This window comes from Armigeres subalbatus, chromosome 2 (assembly GCF_024139115.2).
Source record: "Armigeres subalbatus isolate Guangzhou_Male chromosome 2, GZ_Asu_2, whole genome shotgun sequence".
NCBI lineage: Eukaryota > Metazoa > Arthropoda > Insecta > Diptera > Culicidae > Armigeres > Armigeres subalbatus.
This window is the reverse complement of record NC_085140.1, coordinates 262,579,839-262,596,292: the sequence shown is the minus strand read 5'-3', so window position 1 is coordinate 262,596,292 and position 16,454 is coordinate 262,579,839. Positions and strand designations below refer to the sequence as shown.

Here is a 16,454-nt window from a genome sequence, read left to right as displayed (position 1 = left end):
AGGGGTCACGCAACTTGTTTATTCTTCGTTAACTGCCTCCATTACGGAGACTGATTGTATGGAGTTAGTAGACTACCCGGAATTTTATTCCAGGGATTTTTGAATGACTTAGGCCTTACTCCAGAGGTTTTGGGGACCCGGAATATATACTGTGAACACACGCTATTATAAGAAGCGCAATGAGCATGTAATATATTTGAAACTGGTTGATAGTCCTTCGGGTACGTGTGTAGACTCTTAAGCCTTACTTCAAGGATTTCTTGTATAACCATGGCCAAAGCTGTAAACCTTGACAGTGGACGAAAAGTATATGAGTTTCTGTTTCCAAAACAGTCAAAATGGTCTAAATCGGTTGAAAATGGTTAATGTTATAAAAATATAAATTTATGGGAACACGGGTACCCTGTCGGCCATCCACCTGGTAAAAAAAATCAGATGCCCCTCCCCACGTCCCTCCTCGCTGTATCAACGTGATTCTCTCACAGATGCTACATTTTATGGAGTTCTTAGATGTCACCGAGTTTCAGCTTTCAGTTATAAAAATTCATTGAAAAATCACCACTTGAATTTGAAAAAGGAACACGGGTACCCCGTCGGCCGCATAAGGGTTAAAATTACAGGTTGTCCTTACTATGGGGCTTGTATACAATGTTGCGTACAAGAAAAAGTTGAATGTAAAATTAAAGGGTTTATGGGTTCAAATATTTCCATGGCATGTAATTTTCAGAATTTTTAACTGTGCAGTTCTATTAAACTTTTATACATTTTATGACAATTTTTTTATTGCTCTTTCTTATTTTAGTGTGGAAAACATATTTATTTTGTGGAAAATATGGTGATTGTTTTTTGCTGATAATGTTTTATTTTAGGAAATTTTGTGTTTTGTTTTCAATAAAAAAAATTGATTTCTTCGTGTTAAATTATTCTTTTATTATTGAAATTTTTGCTTTAATAAAAAAACAAAGAACGGGAACACCGTCTTCAACCAGAGATCGTACAGACTGAACACTCAACACCTAGACAACGGACAGGACACATAACACCCTGTGGACCGGTGGAGAATTTTTCGATCACGAAAAGTTTTCTCCTTATCGGGCGGGAATCGAACCCACGCTCCATAGCCCATGTATCGATTGGCGCTAACCGCACGGCACAAACTATAAGTACAGATCTAGTTTTGTTTCTTGGTGAATTTTACATTGTTAAATTTGTATTAGGCGGATACTTTTTCATCAAATTTATGTCCACTTCAAAAAAAACTCAAAGGTTCAGCCCAATCGGGTTGTACGCAAAGGTGACGTTGAACTACGTAGCTGCATGTAATCTACAGGTGTTCGATTATTCTGTGCGATGAGAATAAAGCAAGCGTTTTTCAAGCCCAGCCTGAATCTGCATTCGATGTGATGTATATAATTTTTGGACCAACATTTGAAAATGAAGCTAAATTTTTTTTTTTCAAAAAATCGAGGATAAACAACACTCTCAAGCGTTCACATATCCAAATTACCAATTGATAAAAACTCGCTAGAGAGTAAGAATCGTTCGATAATTGTATCTCGATTCGAAGCATTGCCAAACAATGCTAAACATCCGATTGAACTTCATTGTTGACATTAAATTGGTATTAATTATGTTTATATTATTTTAAATGATAATCGATTACACAATTTGAAAAGCATAAGCCTGGCTGATAGTGTACAGCTGCAACCATCACCGACGCAAACTGCTACAGAGACTTACCGCCCATCGCTAAGTCAGTCTAAGCCCTCATGGTGGCTCATTACAGAAAAACCCATTGCGAAAGCTGGGCTGTCAACGGCGTTATTGATAATAATAATTATTCCTTCACGTGAATTGCGTCGGACTTACCGTTTACTCCGGCAGACGCCTACGAATCAGCAAAAACGAGCCAAAGAAAGTTTACCAGAACGCATTCACTGCAGCAGCGAAGAAGATTCCGAGCCCCTCTACTGCATCAACAGACGTAAACAAGAAGCTATCGTCAAATGCCCCCAAGCTTTCCAAGGAAAACGCACGTTTAAGTTAGCATAAACGAACTGCACCAGCTAAAAGCCCTGCAATGGCGGACATAAAAAAAAACTTTCAATGAATAACTAAAGAAATGCTGATAAATTAGTTGAGTTGAGTTGAGTTGAAAAGCAGGCCAAGTTCTAGTTGGAATGTAGTGCTATGGAAGAAAAAGATTGCGATGCACTTACGAGATTGACTCATTCACCGAAATCAAGTGCTAAACTGTTAGCAAGTTTTTAATAGTAAATATTATCAAACATAGATATTGTAACACACTAGAGTCGGTTTTTACGCGGAAGATATGGGCCGCGTAAATTAAAACAACGTAAAAAACCGCGTAAATCCCAAAGTATGTCTAAAGGAACCGCGGAAATCCAGAAACTCGCGTGAATAAAAAATCGCATAAAAAACGATTCCTGTAAAAATAACCGCGTAACAAACGACTTCAGTGCACATCGGGTATGAAGCGTTGACTCTTCCTTGATCGAATGGTCCAAGAAAATTGAAAATCAATCGAGAAACGGCTGAGATATTAACGATCAAAGTCTATCATATTTTCGTGACGATTTTCAATTTTTTGCAATCGTAAAGTGTACCCTAATATAGAAAAGACAAACGTAGTTCTACGTCAAAAATGAAGAGTTAAATAAATGTTCTGAAACCATTTTTATTTTATAGAGTAGACCGTACGAACTTTTGCACGTAGATCAATGCGGTTGGATCTCCAAAGATTTCTCAAACACGTGAAGGCAGTTCCAACCTTCTCGACTAGTGCTTCCAAGTCGATCCTAATTCCACCATCCGAGGATATCAGACTGTCAAGATAATGAAAGCTTCCGACACCCTTCATAGTGTTGAACTTAATAACAATTGGAAAAACACTAAAAATAATGGAAAAAACCTAGAATATACCACCCAGAGGTGATGGTGCCTTTCTCGTATATTATGAAATGTAACGAGAATAGCACATACGAGGGGTCAAAACTGCACTTTAGGGAGATAGATTCAGATATTTCTTTTGGCCAAATTACCCTTTCGGATTTCGGATTTGTATCGGCCATATTTTTGTAAATTTCATATCTATTTCTTCGCCTAGGTCGTTGCCAATTGTATCGAGTCGTATTATCTTCTATGTCGTTCGTGATGGTTGTTTTTTAAGGCGGCTCATTGGGCTGCGCAAACCTTCTGTCTCGTCGAAGGGCCGTCAGGTCTGTTTAGCGTCCTACCTAACACCAGGCCTTGGGCTTGTGTGCTTCGACCGGCACACGGTCGCTTTGGTGGGGCCTTGTTGCGGATACATGCAGCTTTTTATAGGAGTTTAACCCCACCACATCCTAGACAAGCACCACAACTCGCAGATGGCTTTGGGAGGGATCGTCAAGCCCTTGGACAATTGACATAGTCCCTGCTGCCCCTATTGGGATTGAAACGAGTGGTACGATTTCCACGAAGTCCGACCAGTTATTTAGTTTCGCCGACAACATTGATATTATGGCACGTTACTTTAAAAGGATGGAGGAAGCCTACATCAGACTGAAAAGCGAAGCTAAACGGATTGGACCAGTAGTCATCAACACGTCGAAGATAAGCTTTCGTAAGAAATAAGCTTTCCTCGTCGTCCTCTTTCCTCCGCTCATTGAAAGAACCTTTATGTTGATTTTTATCCAGAAATGTTTCACTTTGTTTATGTCTATTTTAAGTAACGGTAGTGAAACGATTTTATTAAATTTTGTATTTCTGGGAATCCATTAGATTCGTGAACGACCATGAATCAAATTTACGACACAAGCAGAATCTGTGTTGAGCTTTGTTTCATGAATAATTCATGCTCTTCATACCTGAGCGAAAGTTCATAGTTGCATTCATAGAGACATTTGCTCTTCGCAATTAATTACACATCACCTAGTCTTCGTACATTGCCCGGAAACAAGTTTGACACTCATCTTTCGTTCTTATTGGCATCAATGAGATTTTCTTCCTTCGCATTAGTCCGTAGCCAGCAACCTGTCCCAACTAAACTAAAGCATTACAATGTAGTCCGTTGATGGATCCTGCACCTACAGTCCTTCTGTTTCGCTGTAAGCAAGCACCAGGTAAGAAAGGGTAATCTGTCGGAAACAAGCTCCGAATAATATTTTATTCAGTGAATTAATTTAAAACTTATCCCCCGATTCACTGCAGTTCAAATTGAATTCCATCCGAGAGATGAAAGAACAGTAAGGGGCGATTCAAATATGACGTTCACTACTTTTCGACATTTTTAGACCTTCTCCCCTTCCCCCTGTCACGCTTTTTTGGATACCATGTATGTATTTGTATATCTACTGCCACAAAATCTTAAACCCCCTTGCCCCTAGGATCAGTGACGTCATTTTAAAACGACCCCTAAGATACTTTCATTTCTGTGTTTTTTATTTGTTCTTCTTTAACTATCCGTTCACCTGCACAAGGTTTTGACTCCTCAGCGCCCCTTCCTTTGGGGTACGCTCAACATAGATACGACTTTTCATCATCATCATCATCATCAACAACATCAATGGTCCAATTCGGTTCCAGGCTGTCCCATCAGCCGGCAGCGTAACTTTCCCATCACTCATTTGCTATTCAACGTGCACAGTTGCATTTAGAAGTACCTCAAGTGCCATCAGGGGGCGCAAGCTCAAGGGTGCACTTTCATCTCACTTGGGCTGTGATTTTTTTGTTCTGTTGACTCTCGATTTGTACCGCTTCCCTCATCATGATGCCCCCTATTTACACAGCAATTTCAAGTGAATGAGCTGGCACAAAATAGATGCACTTGAGCGGGATATTGAATTTTAGCTTTTAAATGTGTAATCGACTGAACATATATTACTCTTACGTCCATAGATTACGTAACGCTTAGAGGAAAAAGGAGGAGACAAGAAGTGTGACGATCCATACACAATTTTTCGAAGATTCATTCAAAAAGTGTGGGGAGGAGGGAGCAATAATGGCCAACTTTGCGTTACCTAATTATTGGATATATTAAAGGTAAGGTAAAAAGAACCATTTCTTTTCGTTGTAATTGGAGTAAACTGCATCTGATAACACGTTTAATCATCCATACAAATAATAAATAAAGTGAAATCTAGTGGAAATGGGTTGGTTCACTAATTTGACTTACAAACAAATGATGTGATCTGTTTCTTTTCATACGAATTTTAACATCCTTCGAATAAATGCGTCGCCGCTTTAACCCGAATTTTAACTTGCCGTGGTAATTATTACTCCTGTGATTATTTGGTAAAACCTGTGAATTAAAATCTATATGCTAGTTATTTTTTTTTGCATTTCATGTTGCCTTTCAAGCAGAATGATAAATTTATCACAGAGAGCCGAGAACCTTAACTACTCCTCGACCTTACCGGACATCTAACTCACCGTCTACTGAATGGCAATCCATTGTTTTACTCGCAATATCAAGTGGAAATTTTCGGAAATCCACCGATGCACACTGCACACGAAAAACGAACAACAAAATGCCTTGCCTTAGCCTTCGGTAATTTATTCTTATGTTGATGGATGGTAATTTGAATGATTCGTCGAATTTCGTCAACAACATAAGCGTAGTCAATTTTGTAGAAAGCTTTTCATTTTGTGATTTTTATGTTATTTACTAAATGAAACCCATTTCCAGAATTACCATAATAGCCTTTGCGACATTTACTTTTGGATTTATTTCTTATTCCTTATTGGAAATTATACAATTTTTTCACTTATTGTATTATATTTAAAATGATGTCCCCGGAGCAAATCGTGTTTCTGTAGTCCTTTTTAACTATCGTGTACTGCCTTTCTACGCATAATTGTCCCATGTTACCTTCGATGAAAAATTCAAACTCGAGTCAATTTGTCTCACTCAAAAAATGAAGTTGTCGTTTGAAGATAATGAAGACTGAAAAACGTTTACATAAGTAGTGGTCCGTATTATGGTCTGAAAATGTCAGATCTTATCGATTCTAATCAAAGGTAACATGGGACAATTATGCGTAGAACGCCAGTATGTATGTTCAAAAAACCTAGGCTCACAGAAATGTACGTTGGGTGAAAAATAACTAGGGTAAATCACTACTTTGGCACTTGGACCAATTCCCAGCACACTTTACAGATGCCGTAGGACTATGATAATTTCAAGACAAAATTTTCAAAACTACTTATCTGCTTTTGTAAACAAAAATTCAAACGACGATTTGACGAATCTGATAACTCTCCCACGCAAACCAACACCATCAACAGGTAGCGGATACCTTCATCTACCTATTGGTGATGTTGGTTTGCGTGGGAGAGCAATCAGATTCGTCAAATCGTCGTTTGAATCTTTGTTTACAAAAGCAGATAAGTCTTTTTGAAAATTTTGTCTTGATTTAATAAATTAGGAAACCAAAGAAATAGAAACATAAAGATGATTTTTTTTTATTTTTTAGCAGTTACTGTCACGATATTCGAAGGTACAGAATAGAGACTTGATATTAAACACATGCTACGCAAAAGTTTCAATTCAGTATAATTCTTAGTTTGCAATATTTCAATCAAGAATGTAAGCCGAGTGTCACGTGGTTAGTCCTATCATCACCTCAATATATCAACAATGTTACCCCACCGTCATGATGCACCAGACATAACAAAACTCCATTACCAAATCGGCTCACCACCCTGCACTCCGCAAACAAGACCAGCAGACCACTTCCCGAACATACATCACTCGTTGTTTCACCTCAACCTAATTCTGTCGACCTTGCCAAAAACCTACCCCAGTTCGATGCGCCCATCATGTGTGTATGTGAATTATATAAGGATTTCCTACTAACAAGCGTGTGCTCGAACTTGGTCTACTCCTCCAACACGTGCCCAGTTTGAAAACATGTGGCATTGACATTTGTTGGCATTTGCAGATTGTCTGTAGTAGGATAGTATTTCCATTCCGTCTGGGCCTCTCTTGAGTTCCCAATTTGCTAGCCATCAAGGCAACAACATCATCGCCGGCTGAAAGCGGACTCGAAACGGGTCTTGATTGATAAGGAAAATCCTCGATCAATCACACTTCATTGTGGCCAAGGGACTGAAGAGCAAACCAAATCCGAACGTACATATTATTATCTGGCTGTTTCGCTGCACGGTGCTCGAGATTCGTTTGGTTGGCCGCCATCGACGTTGAAATGATTTTCGACAGTTAGCTTTCCCGCAGCCTTCTTCACGCTTTCCCCGGCGAACAAATCTGGCTCTGGGATGACCGGCTACGGTACGAAACAGCAATAATCCTCGGCTGTTGATGATGAAGACGGATGTGAAGCGAAACAGAATGGGGATTCGAATTCCGGGGCGCAAAAAAAATATGAAAACGATCCAACCGGACACACGTAGTTGCTCTTGTTGTTCGAAGCCAATCAGTCAGCCGGATCGGAAAACAAGCATAATCTTTCACCGGAAGGTCTGATTAGCAGCTGCATGGATTGAGTATTGTTGATGGCTGACACGAGTTGATGGCGAACCAGACGGAGTAGGTTGTTTTCAGCGAAACAAATGGTGGGGTTCATTTTTTATTCAATTTTTACAGCCAGATTTAGAATGACTAAATAGAGAACATGTGAATTTTGGTATATACCTATCAAATATTACTCAACAAACAATTTGAGCTGTAAAAGCTAGATTTTTAGCTGAAGAAGGCTACTTTGGTTTAACAAGTGCTCTATCAGCTTCCAATGCTTGTTGGGTAGGTCACGCAAATGTATTGCTAACGGTTCGATTCCCATTACGCATAGTGGACACTTCTACGCGGTTTGCTACCATGGTCATTAAAGTGATTCCAATTTTATACGCGACTTTCACGCGCCGTGATTTAGGTTGTTTCTTTCCTTTGGATTTAGTAAAACATTTGTTTGAACCCACGGCCGAACATTTGCAAAGGTGGCAGAACTGTACACCCGCCTGAAACGTGAAGCAACAAAAGTTGAACTGGTGGTGAATGCGTCAAAGACAAAGTACATGCTTGTGGGCGAAACCGAGCGCGACAGGGCCCGCCTGGGAAACAGTGTTACGATAGACGGGGATACCTTCGAGGTGGTCCAGGAATTCGTCTACCCTGGATCCTTGCTAGCGGCTGATAACAATGTTAGTCGCTAAATACGAAGGCGCATCATCTGTGGAAGTCGGGCCTACTACGGGCTCCAGAAGAAACTGCGGTCAAAAAAGATTCGCCACCACGACCACCATGTGTCATGTACAAGACGCTAATAAGACCGGTTGTCCTCTACGGACATGAAACATGGACAATGCTCGAGGACGACTTGCAAGCACTCGGATTATTCGAGAGACGGGTGCTTAGGACCATCTTTGGCGGTATGCAAGAAGACGGTGTGTGGCGGCGAAGAATGATCCGCGAGCTCGCTCAGCTCTACCGCCAACCCAGTATCCAGAAAGTAACTAAAGCCGGTTGGGTACGATGGGCAGGGCATGTTGCAAGAATGCCAGACAGCAACCCTGCAAAGATGGTGTTCGCTTCCGATCCAGCAGGCACTAGATGGCGTGGAGCGCAGCGAGCGAAGTGGGCAGACCAGGTCCAAAACGACTTGTCGAGCGTGGGGCGTATTCGAGGATGGAGAGATGCGGCCTCGAGCCGTGTATTGTGGCGTCAAATAGTTGATTCAGTGTTATCTGGTTAGATGTAAACATAATAAATAAATGAACCCATGAAAAAAAATCCATAAAACCGAGACCGAGAAACCGTGAAGTCGACAAACTCAATCCACGTTAAATCGACTCCAGTACACTACTAAAAATCCACACATATTTATTGCCGGGGCAGCAGACGACCCCTCCCCATGGCCACTGCGAGTTAGACCGGGACCATCGTCCCTAACCCCTAATCCCAAGGCGTCAAGCGACCCGTGCCGAGGGGATGCATGGCCAGGGGGTGAAATAATAAGCTAGGCCTTTAACGGAGCCTGTAGAGTACCTGGGCACCCTCCACAGTAATTGTCCCTTACCGCGTCATGCTGCTCTCTGGCGTGGTGGACCTCTTTTCCCGAGCAACTCGTGGGACCAAAATGGAAAACCAAGTCAATTCTTAAATTAGTGGTAGTAGTGTAGGCGACAACCCCTTCGCAAGAGGTGGGTTGTTCAGGTCTCCGCCTAGGAGGCCAGAGGCAATAGTCGGCAGCTCAGCGTGGGTCACTCAACCTTCCTCTCGGCTAAAAAAACGCCGGTAGGGGTTATTGACGACGGCCCATGGCTTGTGGAGGCGATGAACCGCAAACGCGATGGGCTTTCGGCCTTCGAGGTGGCGACGGAACAGCTGGACACCATCATCGACTTTGCGAAGCATAATATCAAACTTCGAAAGTCAATGCTGGACGCCAAGCTGGAGAGGGCGGTCGAGACGCGGTCGAGTGTAAACCCGTGAAATCGGTGGAGTCGAGGTTTACCCAGACTGAGGCCCAAGGATTCGCGGACTCGGGCAAGGTCGAATCGACCGAGGGCGTGCCAGCGAAGACGGTGGTACCAAAGTCTACCCAGACTGAGGCTCAAGTATTTGCTGGTACGTCGGGGGTGACTGCTCCAACGGAGCAGACACAAAAACGGGGGAGACAGTCTCCAGGGGATGAGCTCCCTGGGGGCCGCTCCAAAACGCGGAGGGTTACTACCCCGAACAAGGGTAGTAGGGCTGGGAAGCTGAACCCCGGCCAGGTACCTCCAAAACCGGGGGAGGAAGGACCTGGAAAGGTCCGTCCACTAAGGAAAGACGGTGGCAAGGGGTTACGGCAGGTTGAAAGTTCTCAGCCGCACCAGACCAGGGAAATAGAGGGGGATGACGCCTCCTGGACCCTGGTCAAGAACAAGAGGAAACCGAAGACGTCAAGGGCCGAAAAGAAGGCCCAGGTGAATGAGGGTAGCAAGAAGTCTAGGGTAGGCGCCAATCGCTCCAGGGGCGATGCCCTAGTCATCACGGCGGACGAGGCTAAGTACTCGGACGCCTTGAAGGCGATGAGGAGTGACGTCAAGTTCAGTGAACTCGGCGCCGACGTACGTCGAATAAGACGTACCCGGATGGGCGAGATGATACTCGAGCTGAAGCGGGGCGTCTCGCAAAAGGGCGCCGCCTACAAGAAGTTGGCGGAGGAAGTTCTAGGCGAGACGGTCAAGGTGAGGGCACTCACTACGGAGGTGAATCTAAGGGTTAAAGACCTGGACGAGATCACCGAAGTCGAAGAGCTCGTCACGGCACTGCGGCGACAGTGTGAAGTGGAGACGCCCACCGCAGCCGTTCGGCTACGGAAAGGTCCGGCAGGGACGCAGGTAGCATTGGTTCGGCTAACTGAAGCGGACGCCTCCAAGGTAGTCAAGTTAGGGAGCGTCAAGGTGGGATGGTCGGTATGCCCTGTGGGCATATACGAGCAACCCGAAGTTTGCTTCAAGTGCCTGGAACCGGGGCACAAGCAATGGGACTGCAAAGGCCCTGACAGAAGTAATCTCTGCCGACGCTGCGAATTGGAGGGACATAAGGTACAATGCTGCACGAACCCTCCCAATTGTTTGATTTGTTCCAGCAAAGCTGTGAACAGCAAGCACCCCATGGGGGGTTTGATGTGCCCGGCGTTTAAGCGTGCTGCAAAATCACAGTGCAGGTAACGCAGCTGGCTTGCTCGGCCTCGCCCGAGTGTTTGGTGTGCGCAGGTTTAGAGGAAACGGCGGAACACGTGTTGTTCGTGTGCTCACGTTTTCGCGCAATGCGTGACCACATGCTTGCCACATGTGATCTGGACACTACCCCGGACAACCTAGTTCGGAGGATGTGTAAAGATGAAGTTGGCTGGAACGCCGTTTTATCGGCTATCGCCCAAATCGTCTCGGAGCTACACAGAAGGTGGCGCGTGGACTCAAGGATGGCTAGTTCAGGCGCAAATAAGAGGTGGTCCAAGGGATCGGAGTCGGCTTCATGGGTCATACCTGTGGTCATGCCCTGTGGTCGAACTCGATCCTTTTATCAAATAAGTAGCCGCGCGAAGAACAACATGGTATCGTCGCTTTCGCAGCGTCGGTCAACTCAGGCGGGTTCCGAGCCCGAGGACGGAAAGGGTCCTCGTCAAGGCTGGGGCAGGCGTAGGCACCGCGTCAGTAAGTCCCTCTGTGTGTTGGCGAATAGACCCTGTCGCAGAGAGGTCAATTTGGGGTGCACGCGGCATCATCATTCTTGATATCAGTCGTGCAGAGGGAAGCAGGCGCGAAGTCGACCCTTCCCACCTTCCGAGGACATAGGGCGTGGTAAGGCCATCTGTAAACCACGATACCATGGTGTTCTTCTAAAAAAGCGAGTCACGATGTTCGTTGCTGCAAGGACACGCAGCTAACCTCAAGGGTACGTTGAACACTGGCCCCCCTTTGAAACATTACTTTCTGGTTGTACCGAAGGGACTATGGGCTTGGCGGCAATAGAAACGGTTTAGCGGGTCGGGGATGTAGTCCTGCCTCCCTCGTTTGATGTTGGAGGTGGTCCCTTACCCCGTACTTCCTGGACAACTCAGGATGTCTGTTGAGCAGATTTCCCTCCATTGCTTAGGAAGAAAAAAAAGGAAACTACGCTGGTTGACAAATTTGAGCCCACCCACCCAATCCAACGCTACTGATGGAAGCAGCGAATCCTCTTCTTTCATTACATTGCGCTGGATTTCGTGGGTGGGCACAAATTAGCGAGTGAGAAAGGAGATGCTCTTGTTTACAAAAGCAGTTTCGCCCTGTTGAAATGTTGGTGCCGAATAATTGAATACTTGATAACAATAGTTTTCATAGTTGAAGATATGCCATTCAATGAAAAACAAATTTCCAATAGAACTCTAAATAGAATAGAATTGGCACGCATCCATCAAGACGTAGAACGCGTAAAACTAAAAACACAAACAAACAGAGGTAACAGCTAGAACATTTTCCTGAAAAATTCATCGCTCAGTTATTTCGCCACCATCTCGCGTGCATGTTGCACGAAATCAAGTTTAGTACAACAATGTCAACAGAAGGCGCTAGTGTGAAATGTCAAACATGAAGGAATACGATGCGCGCGCCTCTGGATGTGAAACTCGCAATCAATTGAATTTAAAACGGTCGTTGAATTCATGGTCGATGGGAATTTCGTCAGTGTTACGTCTGTTTGTCTGTGCTAAAAATATACCTCTTAAATAAGAAATAACTTAGGCAACAGCCCTGTCAACCCTTTCACCATGATTGTTAAACGACACTTCAAAGAATTTCCTGCAAATTTCATTACCATTGATAAGTCCAACACGTCACCACGGCTCAACCGTTGCATGACTGCAACCACACATTTAGCACCAACACGTCATTTTAATAACAAACGACCTTTAACAGCGCGCCATGCCTTCAGCGGCTCTGCTGTCGACAGGGCTTATCATTTATGGGCCAGCAACTATGCACCGGTAGGTGACTTCAGTTACGGTGGTGTCGGAAACCGCTGCACAAAATGATTCCATTGCGCTCTCCGTCCACAGTTTCAGCCTAACCAAATGGTATTACCCATGTTAAAGGTCAATCAATCTCCCGATGGTCATAAAGCATTTTGTCATGCTCGTGATGCTTGCACCCGGAGCCATTTGCCGTGATTTGATGTGGTTGTTTAATTTTCCGATAGCTCATTGCTGGAGATTCTATGATGGCGCACTTTCCAATGATTAATGTTGCGTAATTCCCGGTAAATTAATTCAAGATTGTGATAAGGGATGAAAATTAGGGGTTCTTTTGCACAACCACGCCACACTTGGTTCCCAGGGTAAGCAAATTACGTAACACTTGAAAATGGCGTATTCCCGTCCCTGACGCTGTTGGTAGATTAGATGTATAATGTTTGTGTTGAGTAAAAATATACCTCCCTTTCAGACAGTATCGTGATTTTAAAACCAACTCCCACACATCCTTCCCCCGTGAAAAGGGTTGATTGGTTGACGTATGGGCTGTCTGGGTGGAAGGTTGAGTCCGTGCAAAGTGTGAATGGGAAAGGTCTTGCTGTGATTGATTCAATTGGCTGTCGGAACGTATTAAATTTTCAGACAGGGGGTTTTGTGAGAACTTGGAAAATGGATTACCCTTCGGAATGGAGTGGAAAATACACTGCTACGTATGTTGTCGCTTTGGTTCAACAATGTTTCCAACATAGCGAAAACACGCTTTTTCAAGTTTAATACATTTGGGGATTCGCTGTTGACAAACACGTAAAGAATGACCAAGTGAATACAATAAAACGGATTTTTCAATATCATAGGTGTTCAAACAGTAGGCTCAGTTCTATCCAGTACCAGTTTATCATTCAGAATTCTAAGATTTTCAAAGTTCCAGATTTTTTATCTAGTTGGGGACTAACTCTCGTATTATTGACTGATTGGAAGCCAAGCCACGTATCATGAACCGTTAAGTTAAGCGTTTCCGTTAAGTTTTAAATATATGCCTGTTAGTTTAGTGCAAAGAAAGAAATTATGAAAAGTAAACAGCGCGTAAAACTTGAGATCTACGCTGAAATGGTGCCCTTCCTTACAAGTTTGCTTACAACTTGCATGCAATATTGATGATTCACGTCAAATATTTCATACATTAAGGCCATATCCCGCATTGAATTACGCTAATAATGGCGTTCCATTTATGTGCACGATTTTTGGCGTAAATTTCAGTGGATTTTTCTATCTGTGTGGGCCTCAATCTTTGTTGTCCTAGGAGGGGCATGCAGGAACTTGTTTTGGACCCGTTGGTGTTTCAAGTGTTGAGTTTTCTTAAGGAAAATCACAAAAGAGTCCAAAAATGACTGCCACAATGGTCGTCCTAGGACTGGTGACTGGTGACTGCGCTCACCTCACGTTTTTCCTCGCACAAATGTAAATTTACAGGCGAGCACACCAGAAAACCATTTTTTTTGTAAACAATATTTTGAGCTTATAGTGGAATGAAGACATAATACGAGTTTGTACTTTCCCATTTGATTCCTTTTGATTTTTTTGTTTGATCCTATTTGATTGTACCTTTGACAGATACGTATTTTGACCTCAACAATAAGGCCGTCTTCAGTATCTCGTACTTCACTTAAGTTACAACACTGACCCTAAGATAAGGCTGATGTAACAACAGCTTTTCGGATAGGAAGGATCCTTCTCAGACTTCCGGGTTTGAAAATGTTTTGCTGTCTTCAAGCAGCTAATTTAATGTTGAAAATTAGCGAGAAAGATGTGCAAAGAAATGGATTTAGAAGGGTTTACAACAACGAATTTTCTCCGAAAACTCCTTCAAAAGTTTAAACAAAAATGGTAAAAATGCGTTTGAGTACTAAACACTTTAAGTTTGAGTGGTTTATTAGTATACAGATATTATAGTTGTTAGTTGATTTCAACGCATTTCCCCTAAGCAATATTGAATAAAGTTCCCATATAATGCCGTGCTAAGAAAAGTTGTTCCATTTCGATCTTTTACGATGCCATTTTAACTTTGCTGGCGGTGGCTTATTTGCCCAAACAAGGTCACACTTGCCAGGAACCCATTCTAGTTCTAAAAATCATTGATGGATACTTCCGGTGACCACCAGTGTAACAAGAAAGGCATCATATAAATATTTCATGGAACAATTATGCTTGGTATTTCAGTGCTTTCACTCAACAAAAACCGCATAGCATCGTTCCATTAATTAGTAACCGCGCATTAATTTTTTCCATAATTCCCATGCAAACTTTAAACGGCCAAATCATTCACTCAACTCAGAACATGGGTCAGAAATGAATGATAGGTGTTATGGGGGGAAAGTCTTGCAATCTTTTTTGAGCAAACCGTTTATTGGGTAATAGTGAGCTAAAAACTGTAAATGAGCTATTAGTATCATTTGTACTACATTCGTTCCTTGTTACTTACAATTTTTGGTGACTTCTAAGCATGGACGAATAAATTACAATCACTATAGTTCGTGTTTATAGATACTGCAAATTCAAGTTACTTTAGTTTCATTAGGTTGTAGAAAACCAGCATACTTACATCTAATTCATTTAGAATTCTGGCCAAAGCAGTGCCTTTACTGTACCCTAGATTTATAGTAATTTCAGTTAGGGTTATGTATTTTAGTTTTAGGACATATTTTCCTCACCTCCGTGTAGGGATTGAGACGGGTATTGATAATATAAATATAAACAGAATAAGAGGGCATATACATTGGACACGAGTGCCAGATGTGTGAGTGACAGATGAGCGGAGTCAGCTTCAGTTTTGTGATGTAGGGTATATGCTCCTATCTCAATCTCAGCCCCTATGTTCATCTCAATTTGCATTCACTTCACTTTGAACATAAATAACACACTATATTCGCACTAATTCTTAAAAAAGGCTAACGTAGCACTTTTCTATGAGTTTGATTTAGATGATTTGACCCATAGATGTGAGAATAAATCATCAATTAATTTAAATTTAATCGAAAAAGTGATGTAAAGCCTGTCCACGTTAAATTTCGGACAGTTAGATAATGTTCAACTGATTTGTCGCCATTTCATTAGTTTGGACGAGAGCTAAAACATGCTGAAAGCAGCGGTTAAGCGAAAAGATTGAGCTGTCATGTAAATAGTTCATCTCAGTGGTTGGTAAAAATGTTTAAAAATCGCGTTGGAAGATGGGTGTCCGAAATTTAACGTGGACAGGCTTTACTTACTTGAGTAGGATGAAATTCTTTTTTGCTTCCATGAGTTGTTCATCGCTACTACTGCACAAACAGTCACCGACAGTCAACTTTATCGTTGAATTGCAACACATCCACAACATAATGCACCACAAATCACTACACAGAACATTGTTTGTTTTACAAATTGAATTATTATTTATTTATTATTTCAAAACTAACTCACGAAAGCTTAAAAACTATGGGATGAATTTTTTTTTAAAGTTTAATTTGCCAGATTGTATTTACATCTTATTTCAACGCTATCGTAGCAGCACAGCGGTGCCAGATTTCACGACAATAATAATGATACTGTTCATATTTTCTACTTAGTATATAAGCTCATCACACTATTATGCGTAACTAAATATAGTTTCACTTCATCACTCAATACTAGAAATAAATAATAATCATTTTTTCAAAGCTGAAAATCAGTTTTGCGAATGGATTAGATGACAATAAAAATCAGTGCATTCCATTATAATACTTTGCCGCTGTGAATTCCCAGAGTTTGGCATCACAGCGCATGTGCTTCTGCCGCTTTCATAGCAACATGCTGCGCATGCGCTTGTTGGCAAAGAAAAAGTTCGTTTTGACAAATAGACAATTCTAACCATGTTGTAATGCAATCTGTTGTTGACGATTCACCCATAGCAAGCAAGAAAACAAGTCCATAGGAACTGTCACTCACTACGCAAAATCAAATGTTTATGTATATAAGTAG

General features: G+C 42.3%; 1 protein-coding gene across 2 annotated transcripts in view; it reads left to right on the top strand.

Annotated features, from left to right (window-relative positions):
- The window catches only part of LOC134212165 (protein madd-4), an 803,678-nt gene that overhangs the window by 396,207 nt on the left and 391,017 nt on the right, over nucleotides 1-16,454 (top strand). The window lies entirely within an intron of this gene.